At 38.6% G+C, this 14,134-nt stretch overlaps 2 protein-coding genes across 6 annotated transcripts in view; one reads left to right on the top strand and one right to left on the bottom strand.

The window, feature by feature from the left end:
- KDM1A (lysine demethylase 1A) overlaps positions 1 to 14,134 on the top strand; it is a 74,036-nt gene that overhangs the window by 5,568 nt on the left and 54,334 nt on the right. The window lies entirely within an intron of this gene.
- Positions 11,516 to 14,134, bottom strand: part of LUZP1 (leucine zipper protein 1) — a 124,806-nt gene continuing 122,187 nt past the window's right edge. Inside the window, exon 5 of one of the 2 annotated variants that reach the window (XM_054720922.1) lies at positions 11,516 to 11,565. The gene's annotated coding sequence lies outside the window, so the exon portion shown is untranslated. The remainder of the gene's footprint in view (positions 11,566 to 14,134) is intronic. The other variant, XR_008556959.1, reaches the window with a different exon arrangement.

Consider the following 14,134-nt stretch of genomic DNA (forward strand, 5'->3'; position numbering starts at 1 on the left):
ACATAATAATCTGGCCACTCTGTGTGTATGTGTCTATAGGCACACAGTTTAAGCAACTATCTATATATAGATATAGACACATACACACAGAGTGGCCGGGTGCATGAATTCGTGCATGGGTGTGGTCCGGCCAGCCTGGCCAGGGGAAGGGGACATGGGCGGTTGGCCAGCCTGCCTGCTGGTTGAACTCCTGGTTGAGGGGTCAATTTGCATATTAGCCTTTTATTATATAGGATTATTATGTAGGACTAGAGGCCCAGTGCATGATTGAATCATGCACGTGTAGGATCCCCTACACGCTTTCGCTTTCGATCGCGGGGGAGCTGGGTGCCTGTCCGCTGGTGCACCAGGCCTTTCAGAAGCCTCCGGCTCGGTGGAGGCTTCTGAAAGGCCTGGTGCCGGAGCAGACAGGCACCCAGCTCCCCCGCTTTTGATGGTCCGCGGCAGGACATGAGCTCGCTGCCCCAGAGGCCCCTTTTGTTCCAGAGGCCCCTTTTGTTCCACAGCACAGCCATGGCGCAGACACTGAGCTCACGCCGCTGCTGGCGACGCAAGCCCAGTGTCCCGCTGGCCCAATCGGCTACCCGGGCCACCCCGAGTCCCGCCCCCTGCACCTCCCGCTGGCCCAATCGTGAGCGTAGCAGAGTGATGGTAATTTACATATTACCATCTTATTAGGTAGGATATACACTGAGTGACCAGATTATTATGCATTCAGAGATCATAATAATCTGGCCACTCAGTGTATATAGATTATATATATATAGATATGTTTTCAGTTCTCTTGAGTATATACCTAAGCGTGGGATTGCTGGTATCTCTTGGTTTAACTTTTTGAGGAATTGTCAAACCGTTTTCCACAGCAGCCACCCCATTTTGCATTTCTACCAGTTGTGTATGAGGGGTCCAATTTTTCTACATCCTTGTTGACACTTAATACTGTCTGGTTATTATAGTCATCCTTGTGGATGTGAAGTGGTATCATTGTGGTTTTGATGTATAGTATTACCCTAATGATGTTGAGCATCTTTTCTTGTGCTTATTGGCCATGTGTATAACTTCTTTGGTGAAATGTCTATTCATATCTTTGGTTCGTTTTTAAATTGGGTTGTCTTTATTGTTGAGTAGAGTTCTTTATGGTGATTATAAAAGTTTTAAATTTTGATGTCCAATTTATCTCTCTTGTCGCTTTTGCTTCTGGTGTTATATCTAAGCAAATATTGCCTAATCCAATATCATGATTTATTCCTGTGTTTTCTTCTAAGAGTTTTATAGTTTTTAACTTTTGCATTTAGGTCTATGATCATTTTAGAAATAATTTTTTTTAATATGGTCTGAGGTATGGGTTCAATTTCATTCTTTTGCATGTGGATATCCAGCACAATTTGTTGAAGACTAGTCTTTCCCCCTTTGAATAGTTGGCATTGACTGACCATAAATGTAAGGGTTTGTTTTTGAACTCTCAGTTCTCTCCTACTGATCTATAAAGTATTGTTTTGTTTGTTTTGTTTTAATAATTGTTTATTGTTGAAAGTATTACACATGTCCCCTTTTTTCCCCCCATTAACCCCTCCAGCCCCCTCCGGCCCCGCCCCCACCCTGCCCCAGGCCCAGCACCCTATTGTCTGTGTCCATGGGTTATACATATATGCATACAATGGTTGATTATCTCCCACCCACACACTACCCTCCACCTTCCCTCTGAGATTCTGCACTCTGTTCCCTGCTTCCATGTCTCTGGATCCACTCTGTTCATCTGTTTATTTTGTTCGTTAGATTCCGCATATGAGTGAGATCACGTGATACTTGTCTTTCTCTGACTTATTTCACTTAGCATGATACTCTCCAGGTCCCTCAATGCTGTCTCAAATTGTAAGAGATTCTTCTTTTTTTACTGCTGCATAGTATTCCATGTTATAAATGTACCACAGCTTTTTTATCCACTTACCTACTGATGGGCACTTGGGTTGTTTCCAGATCTTAGCTATTGTAAATTGTACTGCTATGAACAGAGGGGTGCATGCATTCTTTCTGATTGGTGCTTTGGGTTTCTTAGGATATATTCCTAAAAGTGGGATCACTGGGTCAAATGGCAGTTCCATATTTAATTTTTTTGGGAAACTCCACACTGTTTTCCATAATGGTTGCACCAGTCCGCATTCCCACCAGCAGTGCACTAGGGTTCCCTTTTCTCCACGTTCTCACCAGTACTTGTCATTTGTTGATGGCAGCCATTCTGACAGGTGTGAGATGGTACCTCATTGTCATTTTGATTTGCATCTCTCAGATGATTAGTGACTTTGAGCATTTTTTCATATTTCTCTTGGCCATCTGTATGTCCTCTTTGGAGAAGTGTCTCTTTAGGGCCTTTGCCCATTTTTTAGATTGTTTGTCTTCCTTTTGTTAAGTTGTATGAGTCCCTTATATATTTTGGATATTAACCCTTTATCAGATGTATCATTGCCAGGTATGTTCTCCCATACAGTGGGCTCTCTTTTAGTTTTATTGATAGTTTCTTGTGCTGTGCGGAAGCTTTCTATTTTGATGTAATTCCATTTGTTTATTTTCTCCTTAGTTTCCTTTGCCTTAGGAGAGATATCTATAAACATATTGCTATGAGAGATGTCTGAGATTTTGCTGCCTATGGTCCTTACAGGATTTTTATGGTTTCACCTCTTACATTTAAGTTCTTTATCCATTTTGAGTTTATTCTTATGTATGGTGTTAAGTTGGTGGTCTAGTTTCATTTTTTTGCATGTATCTGTCCAATTTTCCCAACACCATTTATTGAAGAGACTCTCTTGACTCCATTCTATGCTCTTGCCTCCTTTGTGAAATATTAATTGAGCGTAATGGCTTGGGTCAATTTCTGGGTTCTCTGTTCTGTTCCATTGATCTACATACCTGTTCTTGTGCCAGTACCAGGCTGTTTTGATTACAGTGGCTTTGTAGTATAGTTTGAAATCTGGTATTGTGATTCCTCCAACTTTGTTCTTTCTCAAAATTGCTGCAGCTATTCGGGGTCTTTTATGATTCCATGTAAATTTTTGGAGTATTCTAGCTCTGTGAAATATGTTGTTGGTATTTTAATAGGGATTGCATTGAATCTGTAGATTGCCTTGGGTAGTATGGACATTTTAGTGATGTTGATTCTATCAATCCATGAACACGGTATATTCTTCCACTTGTTTATATCTTCTTCTATCTCTTTTTTCAACATCCTGTAGTATTCCAAGTACAGGTCTTTTGCCTTCTTGGTTAAGTTTATTCCTAAGTATCTTAATTTTTTTGTTGCAGTGGTAAATGGGATTGTTTGTTTTCATGTATCTCTTTCTGAGAATTCATTATTGGTGAATAAAAAAATCCATCAATTTTTGGGTGTTGATTTTGTATCCTGCTACATTGCCAAATCCATTTATTAAATCTAGTAGTTTTTTTGATGGAGCCTTTAGGGTTTTCTATGTATAATATCATGTCATCTGCAAATAATGAGAATTTTACTTCCTCCTTTCCAATTTGGATACCTTTTATTTCTTCTTCTTGTCTGATCACTGTGGCTAGAACTTCCAGTACTATGTTGAGTAAGAGTGGTGAAAGTGGACATCCTTGTCTTGTTCCGGTTCTTAGGGGAAATGCTTTTAGTTTTTGTCCATTGGGTATGATGTTGGCTGTAGGTTTATCATATATGGCCTTTGTCATGTTGAGATATACTTTCTCTATTCCCACTTTGCTGAGAGTTTTTATCAAAAGTAAAAAATGGGTGTTGGATTTTGTCAAATGCTTTTTCTGCGTCTATTGATATGGTCATGTGATTTTTGTCTTTTAATTTCTTTATGTGATGTATCACGTTTATTGATTTGCGAATATTGTACCAGTCCTGCATCCCTAGAATAAATCCCACTTGGCCATGGTGTATGATCTGTTTAATATATTGGTGGATGCGATTTGCTAATATTTTGTTGAGGATTTTAGCATCTATGTTCATCAGAGATATTGGCTTATATTCTCTTTCTTTGTAGTATCTTTATCTGATTTTGGAATTAGGATAATGCTGGCCTCATAAAAAGAGTTTGGAAGTGTTCCTTCCTCTTGGATTTTCTGAAATAGTTTGAGGAGTATAGGTGTTAGTTCTTTGAATGTTTGGTAAACTCCACTGTGAAACCGTCTGGACGTGGGCTTTTGTTTGCTGGCAGTTTTTTTTAATTACCTCTTCTATTTCATCAGTTGTTATTGGCTATTCAGGTTTTCTGGTTCCTCCTGATTCAGTTTTGGGAGATTGTATTTTTCTAGATATTTGTCTATTTCATCCACATTGTCTAGCTTGATGGCATATAGTTGTTCATAGTATTTTCTTACAATTTTTTGTATTTCTGTGGTGTCAGTGGTTACTTCTCCACTTTCGTTTCTAATTTTATTTATTTGGGTCCTTTCTCTTTGTTTCTTGATGAGTCTGGCTAACAGTTTATCAATTTTGTTTATCCTTTCAAAGAACCAGCTCTTGATTTCATTTTTTTTTTTTTTTTAGTCTATGTTATTCTGCTCTAATCTTTATTATTTCCTTCTACTTACTCTGCGCTTTTCTTGTTGTTCTCTTTCTAGATACTATTTAAGTTGTAGGCTTAAATAGTTTATTGCTGATTTTTCTAGTTTTTTGAGATATGCCTGTAGTGCTATGAACTTCACTCTCAGGACTGCTTTTGCTGTGTCCCAGAGATTTGGGGTTGTTGTGGGTTCATTTTCATTTGTTTCCAGGAAATTTTTTATTTCTTTCTTGATCTTGGTGGTAATCCATGCATTGTTTAATAGCATGCTATTCAGCCTCCATGTGTTTGAATGTTTTGGGATATTTTTATTGTAGTTGATTTCTAATTTCATTCCACTGTGATCTGAGAAGATGCTTGGTATAATTTCAATCTTCTTGAACTTGGAGCAACTTGTTTTGTGTCTTAACATGTCTGTCTTTGTGAATGATCCATGTGCACTTGAGAAGAATGTATATTCTGCTGTGTTGGGGTGAAATGTTCTATAAATGTCAATTAAATCCATCTGATCTAGTGTGTCCTTTAGAGTCACTGTTTCCTTGTTAAGTTTTTGTCTGGAAGATCTATCCAGTGAAGTCAGCAGGGTGTAAAACTCCCCTACTATGACTGTATTATTGTCGATCTCTCCATTAAAGTCCTCTAGAAGTTTGTTTATATATTTAGGTGTTCCTATATTGGGTGCATATATGTTTACCGGAGTTATATCCTCTTGTTGGATCAATCCCTTTAGTATTATGTAGTGACCTTTGTTGCATCTTGTGATAGCCTTCATTTTAAAGTCTATTTTGTTGGATATGAGAATTGCTTCTTTTTCTTTTCCATTTGCATGGAAAATTTTTTCCCATCCCTTTGCATTCATCCTGTGTGTGTCTTTTGTTCTGAGATGGCTCTCTTGTAGACAGCATATAGTTGGGTCATGGTTTTGTATCCATTCAGTTAACCTATGTCTTTTGATTGGAACATTGAATCCATTTTACATTTAGGGTTATTGTTGATAGGTACTTATTTATTGCCATTTTAATTCTGTATGCCTAGGTTTCTCTCTGTGTTTCTTCTCATTACAGCAGTCGCCTTAGCATTTCTTGTAATGCTGTCTGGTGGTAATAAACTCTTTTAGCTTTTTTTTTTTTTTTTTAATCTGGAAAGCTCTTTATTTCACCATCTATTTTGAATGATAGCCTTGGTGGATATAGTAATCTTGGTTTCAGATCCTTGCTTTCTATTACCTTGGGTACTTCATGCCATTCCCTTCTGGCCTATAGAGTTTCTGATGAGAAATCAGGTGTCAGCCTTATGGGATGGGAGCTCCTTTGTAGGTAGTAGTTTTCTTTTCTCTTGCTGCCTTTAAGATTCTCTCTTTGTCTTTAATTTTGGGCATTTTAATTCTGATGTATCTGGGCGTGGGCCTGTTTGGGTTCTTCTTGCTTAGGGTTCTCTGTGCCTCCTGAACTTATGTGACTTTTTCCTTTACCAGGTTAGGAAAGTTTTCTGCCATTATTTCTTCAAAAACTTTATCCCTTTCTGCCTCTTCGGGCACACCTGCTATTCTAACATTGTTACGTTTCACATTGTCCCACAGCTCTCTTAAGCTGTCCTCCTGTTTTTAATTGGGTTTTGTTTTGTTTTGTTGTTTTTTATTCTCTGAGTGATTTTTTTTCAACCTTGACTTGTAATTCACTGACTTGATCCTCGGCTTCCCCTAACTGCTGTGTTGTATTCCTTCCAGTGTCTTCTTTATTTGTGTTATGTCATTCTTTATCTCCGACTGTTCTTTTTTCTTAGTTACTGTGTCTTTTTTCATGCTGTTGAGTATCTTTACCATCATTACTCTGAACTCTATTTCAGATAAATCCTCTGCTTTATTTATCTCTTCTTTGGGGAATTCTCTTGTTCTTTCATTTGGGAGTTATTTCTTTGTCTCCTCATTTTGGCTATCTATTTGGGTTTGTGACTATGTATTAGTGTTAGAAATAAGGTGAGCCCCCTAAATCAGGGGTCCTGGTAGAACACAAAGCATACTCGGGAGCCAGACAGCAAGGCAGATATCTTGACTTATGCAAAAGGCTACGTACCAGCACAGAATCTGGCAGCACGTATACCGAGCAGGTGGTCTGCTTGGGATTTTATTTCTGACGTACATGATTCATCCCTCACTCATGATTGGAAGAGCTTAGGGTCCCAGTCTTGCGCCATTGGCTAATTTAAAGGAAGGGGTGACCTTTGCTGTTTCAAAATGGTGCCCCCAAGGGGAGCTGCAAGTCATTAGAGTAAAAAATGGCGGCTAAGTCATGCGGACCAAAATGGCGGTTGCCTAAACTCACTTTTTTGACAGAAAAGATTACTTGTTTATTCTCACATTAGGTAGATCCTCTGACTCTCAATTTCTAGTGCAAGACAGTGTCAAACACTGTTTCTGGCTAATTAGATCAGGCAAAGACTCAAAGCCTCTAGAGCAGCGATCGCCAACCAGTAGTCCACGGGCCACTGGTGGTCTGTGAGGTCCGAAAGGTTGGCGACTGCTGGTTTAAGGAAACCTTTGGAGGAGTGGTTACCTACTGGTGGTCCGGGAGATCCGAAAGGTTGGTGACATCTGCTCTAGAGAACTCCTCTGTCTATAGACTGATTCGATTCCAACTTGAATTGCCCTCAGGCAATCGTCCTGAGGTGTGGTGAAGGTTTTTTTCCAACAGGGTGGGGCAGTTGCTTCTGCCTGGAGGCTAATTGTTATTTTTAGTCTTATGTATTTATTTTGTCTAAAGTTTTACATGTCTCGTTTTCCCCCAATTGACACCCTCCCTCCCCCTATTTTTAGTCTCTTAAGTGGCCTCAGGGCAAGGTGTTTTCCAATAGGGTCAGTCTACTGCCTTCCCCCAGGCAAGGCAAATGTCTGTGTGGAAAAGATGTCCTCTGCAGTCTCTGGGCTCTCCACTTTTGGTCTTCGGGTATCAGGGTTGTTTCCTTCGAGTCTTCTGTTGATTATTCAGGAAGTTTTTCTGTATTTCAGTTGTGATTCCAGTTTGTTCCTGGGAGCATGTCCATGCAACATCCATTTACTTTGCCGCCATTTTTAATCCTTTAAAGTATTGTTCTTATGCCATTACCACACTGTCTTGATTATAGTAGCTTTGCAATAAGTTTTGAAATCAGAAGGGTGAGTTCTTCAACTTTGTTCTTTTTAAAGATTTTGTCGTTTGTACTTCCATATGAATTTTAGGATTAGTTTATCAATTTTTGCAAATAAGATAGCTGAGATTTTGATTGTGGTTGCATTGAATCTGTAGATCAGTTTGGTGCATGCTATAATATTTCTTTGTAATTCACCTGTGTTTATTTTAATTCTTGTTACCCTCTCTTTCCATTGTGATTTGCTTTGAAACTCTGAAAAGAAAAATGGGTTATGTATTTATTTGGGGGAGCAACTAGGAAGTAAGAAACTAGAAAACATCTATTCCTAGCTAGTCTTGGGAGACAGAGGACACAGATCTCATGGGGTGGAGTATCCATAGGAATAAAAAACAAGCTGAGTCCAGTGTAGACAGGCATTTGCTTCAGAAATTTTGAGGTGTATTTAAGGGATATATCTGTATTTTTTGGCTTGTGAGTTTTTTTTAGTTTTGAGAACCCCAAAATTAGGTTCAGGATATTGGAAGCAGTCCATTCAGTCAGGGGGTCCCTGAAGCTAGTTTCATTAGTATAAAAATAAATTCATCTCTGAGTGTATATGCATTAACATTATGGCAACATATTTAAGTTTTAATGGTAGATTGGGTTGGTATTTTAGGAACACCAAGCATCTTCAGGAATGGGGCCTTAAAAGGACAGAATTTAGAAAAGTATTCTGGAAAAGATGGGCTTAAATTTTCTTTTAATTTGATTTTGGACAGGAAGAGCAACATCAGTTTTGTTGTTACACTTGTTTATGCATTCATTGATTGCTTCTTGAATGTTCCTTGACCTAAGTTTGAACCTGCAATCTTGACCTAATTGGGATGACGCACTAACCAGTTGAGCTACCCCACCAGAGCAGAGTTAAATTTTCTTTTAAGACTCATTTATGCCAGGAAAATAAACCCTGCCTTGTAAGGTTATTGGGTTTAGATATAATGTAAACAAAGTGCTTATTACTGTGCCCGGTAATAAAGTACTACCGGTGGGGAAAAGGAAGTGAAAAATGCTTAGGATATAATACAAAGGAATTTGAGAAGCAAAAGGGAGCCCAGAGTGGATAATTGAACATTGAGAACAATGGGCAAATGAATTTAATTGGAAATGAGGTTTTTCTAGGAGCAAGATGAACTGGAGGAATCAGTAATGTTCAGGTTGTAGAGTTGTGTCTAGACTGTAGAGAGCCAAACACTAGATCTGTGCTGTCTAGTATGGTAGCCACTAGCCACATTGAACTATTGAACACTTACTATGCGACTAATATGACTGAGGAAACGGAATTTTTAATTTAAACTTAAGTAGCCACGTGGTAAGTGCTCAGTAGCCACATGTGGATAGTTCTACCATATTGAAAGCACAGATTCAGAACATTATTATCATAGAAAATTCCATTGACAGCACTGCACTAGACTAGCAAGTGCAGATCATAGTGCTGTGAGAATTCAGAGCAGGGGAAGATGTGTTTGTAAGTTTGGAATAGTGAGGGAATAATATGCAGGGTGGTGGACCTTGATTTCAGGCATTGGATTAATAGAAAAAGGTGGGAGTCGCTTTTAGGGAGTTTAGGGAGCATTAAGCACTTGTGGACTAGTGTGTTAGCAAATGATTAGAGGTAAGTTTGACTATATCTAGTAGTTAGAGCTAGAGAGTTTATATGTTGGTTTAAAAGGTTGGCGTTCATCTGTTAAACTATCTGAATAGATCACGGATTTGGAAAATTAATCTGGCAGTTGTACCCTAGTGGAATGAAAAGGAAGAAAGATGAAAATAAATAAGCAAATAAAAAAAATAAAAAAACTGGAGGTTTAAGGTGATTGGGAAATGAATGAATCGTTGTATCCAGGGCGTGGACGAGACTAGAGATGTAAATTTGAAACTTGTTCATGACACATATCCTCATATTGGGACATCTTTTTGTCCTTGGTTTAAGTACATGGTTGTACAATCTCTGAAGTCTTTAAGGATTTTACTTAAAGATGAGAGATTCCCAGGCCTTTGTGTTCAAACTATTCCTTTTCTCAGAAAATAATTTTTATTTTTAGAGTGTATATGATTCTTTCAGGTGGTTTTTTAAAAACTTTTTATTAAGTGGAGAAACACTTTTTTTTAACAAAATAAATTTTTATGCAAAATCCCAAAATAAAATACTACTTACCTGTTTTTTTGTTTTGTTTTTATTGTCTGAAGTTTTACATATGTCTCCTTTTTCCCCAATTGACCTCCCCCTCTCCAGCCATTCCCACCCTGGGCAAGCCCCCACCGCCCCAATGTCTGTGTCCATTGGTTATGCTAATATGCATGCATACAAGTCCTTTAGTTGCTCTCTAACCCCCCCTCTCCTACCATTTGTCTCTAGATTGATCTATTCTTGTTCAAATTATGTTGATCATTATATCCCACATATGCGTGAGATCATGTGATATTTATCTTTCTCCAACTGGCTTATTTCACTTAGCATATGCTCTCCAGTTCCATCCATACTGTTGCAAATGGTAAAAGTTCCTTCTTTTTTATAGCAGTGTAGTATTCCATTGTGTAGATGTACCACAGTTTTTTAATCCACTCATCTGCTGAGGGGCACTTAGGCTATTTTCAAATCTTAGCTATTGTAAATTGTGCTGCTATGAACATAGGGGTGCATATATCCTTTCTGATTGGTGTTTCTGGTTTCTTGGGATATAGTCTTAGAAGTGGGATTACTGGGTGAAATGGGAGTTCCATTTTTAACTTTTTGAGGAAACTCCATACTGTTCTCCACAGTGGCTGCACCAGTCTGCATTCCCACCAGCAGTGCACGAGGGTTCCTTTTTCTCCACATCCTCACCAGCACTTGTCGTTTGTTGATTTGTTGATGATAGCCATTCTGACAGGTGTAAGATGGTATCTCATTGTTGTTTTGATTTGCATCTCTTGGATGCTTAGTGACTTTGAGCATGTTTTCATAAGTCTCTGGGCCTTCTGTATTCCTCTTTCAAAAAGTGCCTATTTAGATCCTTTGACCATTTTTTGATTGGATTGTTTATCTTCCTTTTGTTAAGTTTTATGAGTTCCTGGTAAATTTTGGAGATTAAACCCTTATCTGAGATAGCATTGGCAAATATGTTCTCCCATGCAGTGGGCTTTCTTGTTGTTTTGTAGATGGTTTCTTTTGCTGTGCTGAAGCTTTTTATTTTGATGTAGTCCCATTTGTTTATTTTCTCCTTAGTTGCCTTAGGAGCTATATCAGTAAAGATATTGCTACGACATATATCTGATATTTTGCTGCCTATTGATTCTTCTAAGATTTTTATAGTTTCCCATCTTACGTTTAAGTCCTTTATCCACTTTGAGTTTATTTTTGTGTATGGTGAAAGTTGGTGGTCTAGTTTCATTTCTTTGCATGTATCTGTCCAATTTTCCCAATACCATTTATTGAAGAGACTATCGTGACTCCATTGTATGCTCTTGCCTCCTTTGTCCAATATTAATTGAGCATAATGGCTTGGGTTGACTTCTGGGTTCTCTGTTCTGTTCCATTGATCTATGTCTGTTCTTCTGCCAGTCCAGGCAGTTTTGAGAACAGTGGCTTTGTAATATAGCTTAATATCTGGTATTGTGATCCCTGCTTTGCCATCTTAAGACAGTTGAAAAGAAATGGGCCCTAGCTGGTTTGGCTCAATGGATAGAGCGTCGGCCTGCAGACCAAAGGGTCCTGGGTTTGATTCCGGTCAAGGGCACGTACCTTGGTTGCAGGATCCTGGTCAGGGCTCATACAGGAGGCAATCTATCAATGTGTTTCTCTCACATTGATGTTCCTCTGTCTTGTCCTCTCTTCCTCATGTCGATGTGCCTCTCTGTCTTTCCCTCTCTTCCACTCTCCCTAAAAATCAATGGGAAAACATCGTCAGGTGAGGATTAACAACAACAACAAAAAAGGAAGGAATGAAGAGAAACAAAAGTGGGGGGTGGGGGGGAAAGGGAGGGAGGGAGGGGAAGGAAGGAAGGAAGGAAGGAAGGAAGGAAGGAAGGAAGGAAGGAAGGAAGGAAGGAAGGAAGGAAGGAAGGAAGGAAACAAACAAGGAAAAGAGATGGAAGAAGAAATTTCATCCTTAGGGCTCTCCAAAATTGTTACCAAACAGTACAAGTTCATGTGTTGGTTGTTTCTAAAGGGTTATTGTTTGGATAACACATGAGTGTGTATTTGTTTTAAAAATTAATAAGTGAGCCCTAGCCGGTTGGCTCAGTTGGTTGGAGTATCATCCCATATACCAAAGTTCTCAGGTTTGAGTCCCCATCAGGGCACATACCTAGGTTGCGGGTTCAATCCCCAGTCGGGGCAGGTATGGGAGACAACCCATCGATGTTTCTCTCTCACATTGATGTTTCTGTCTCTCTCTCTCCCCCTTCCTCTTTCTAAAATAAATAAAAACATATCCTTGAGTGAGGATTAAAAAATTTTAATAAAATCCCGAAGAATCCTAGGGTTCTGTGGAACACAATGTTGTGTTGTTGTTTTTAAGTTCAGTAAACCCTCAATTTTGCAGTCCTTGATTTAATGGACTTCGGATTGAATGGACACAATTTCTGGTCAGTATGTCATATGTGAAAATTAACACCCTGTTAATTTAAAAGTGGTTTTAACCAAGATTTGCTTCTAATGAACAGATTATTTTTTGTTATTAATTCACTTATTTTTAACAAATTTTAGCAAATAGGCCATATGTTGTGGTAAAAGCCATAGTAATGTCGCCGTATCTACAACTATAGTCTAGATATTTAAATCCAAGAGTAACGCTGGTAACAATGTTCTGCGAATGACTAGCAGGTGATCACACCACGTCACTAGTACGTGGTAATTGGTCTGTTGTCCCCGGTAGGACTTTCTGCAGCAGTTTTGATGCCTGCAGGGAGATGTCCCCCGGTGCACTAAGCGTGCCCCAGCTGTGTGTGTGCATTTACTAGACCTATTCAGTATAAATTTAAAATTACAGTCATACATATAGTAAACTTGCATGCATACTTAATTTTAATTACACAAACATGTCTACATAAGTATAAACAGGTAAACTAATTTGTCAACTTTCTTAACATACGCATTTGGAAAACCTAATTATATAATGGACTTTCAGCTGTAACAGACACCCCCTCACCCAAATTAGTCTGTTAAATCAAGGTTTTATGTATAGATATCTTTGCTCCTACCTCTAGGTATTTTTCTAATCTCTTTTTTCCTGAAAACCAAGAACTCTCTAAACTAGCCTTTTCCAAATGTATTCCTTGTTAATAGTTACTACTTCATCAAAACAGTATATTAAACAATGTTAAAAAGATAGTTTTTACTGCAAAATTTCTCAGTACTTTTTTTCATAATTGATTTCAGAGAGGAAGGAAGAGGGAGAGAGAGATAGAAATATCAATGATGAGAGAGAATCATTGATTGGCTGCGTCCCGCACGCCCCCCCACTGGGGACTGAGCCTGCAACTTGGGCATGTGCCCTTGATGGGAATCGAACCCGGGACTCTTCAGTCCACAGGCCTAAAAGCTCTATCCACTGAGCCAAACTGGCTAGGGCTCTCAGTACTTGTAATCTGCTTTATGACTCTGGGGCCTGTAAAGATTGTAATGTCTCCCAATCTTAGCTTCCTTCCTAGAAAGGGCATAGAGTTTAGCTGAACTGCGGTAGTAGAAAGAATTTGATATTATTCCGTGTTTGTCTCAGAATTTGCACATTACCCAGTTCCATAGTAGGTACTTGTTAAGTGATTATTGTTTGAATGGATAGGATTGATGGGCAGGGGATTAAAGTGCTGAATCTTTGGGGTAGGAAGGACTAAAAGGATAAAAGAAACTACACAATATTAGTATATATTACTTTTTCTGACCTGTCTCACTCTGAAACGATTTTCCCTCCTTGTTGCTTTTTTTACCTATTGTCATGAGGTATCTATTTCTACCGTTTATCTTAGTTAATAGGATAAAGTTTACGTGGCTGGAGGTTTTATTGTAAAGTCTCTCTATGAGATGGCTACCTGATTAGGATATTTTATTTGCATCTAGAGTTTCTGTTTATTTAGTCTCTGGAGACTCTCATTCATAATCATTTTCTCCACTGTGCCATATACTCAGTGGTCAGTATTTGATGGATACTTGTGTTAAATAAGATTCTTAGAGCATGGGTCAGAACTATCCAGTTTATCCTTAATTTTTGTTTCCATTTTCTGATCCAGTCCCTGTTTTCAGTAAAACTCTTAACCCCCTCTAGCTACTCTTATGATACACACACACACTTTTTCTTTTTTAATTTGAGAGTTCTAGAGAGCCTTGAGTCATTGATCTGAATGTCAGTGCTATGATGTAATATATATTGGGCTAAATGTGAATTGACACAAGATTGTTTCATGAGAGATTTTGTTTTTAATTAGCTACCCATTATGAGCTAGCTTGTTCC

The sequence above is a fragment of the Eptesicus fuscus genome, chromosome 9 (genome assembly GCF_027574615.1).
Source record: "Eptesicus fuscus isolate TK198812 chromosome 9, DD_ASM_mEF_20220401, whole genome shotgun sequence".
Lineage (NCBI taxonomy): Eukaryota > Metazoa > Chordata > Mammalia > Chiroptera > Vespertilionidae > Eptesicus > Eptesicus fuscus.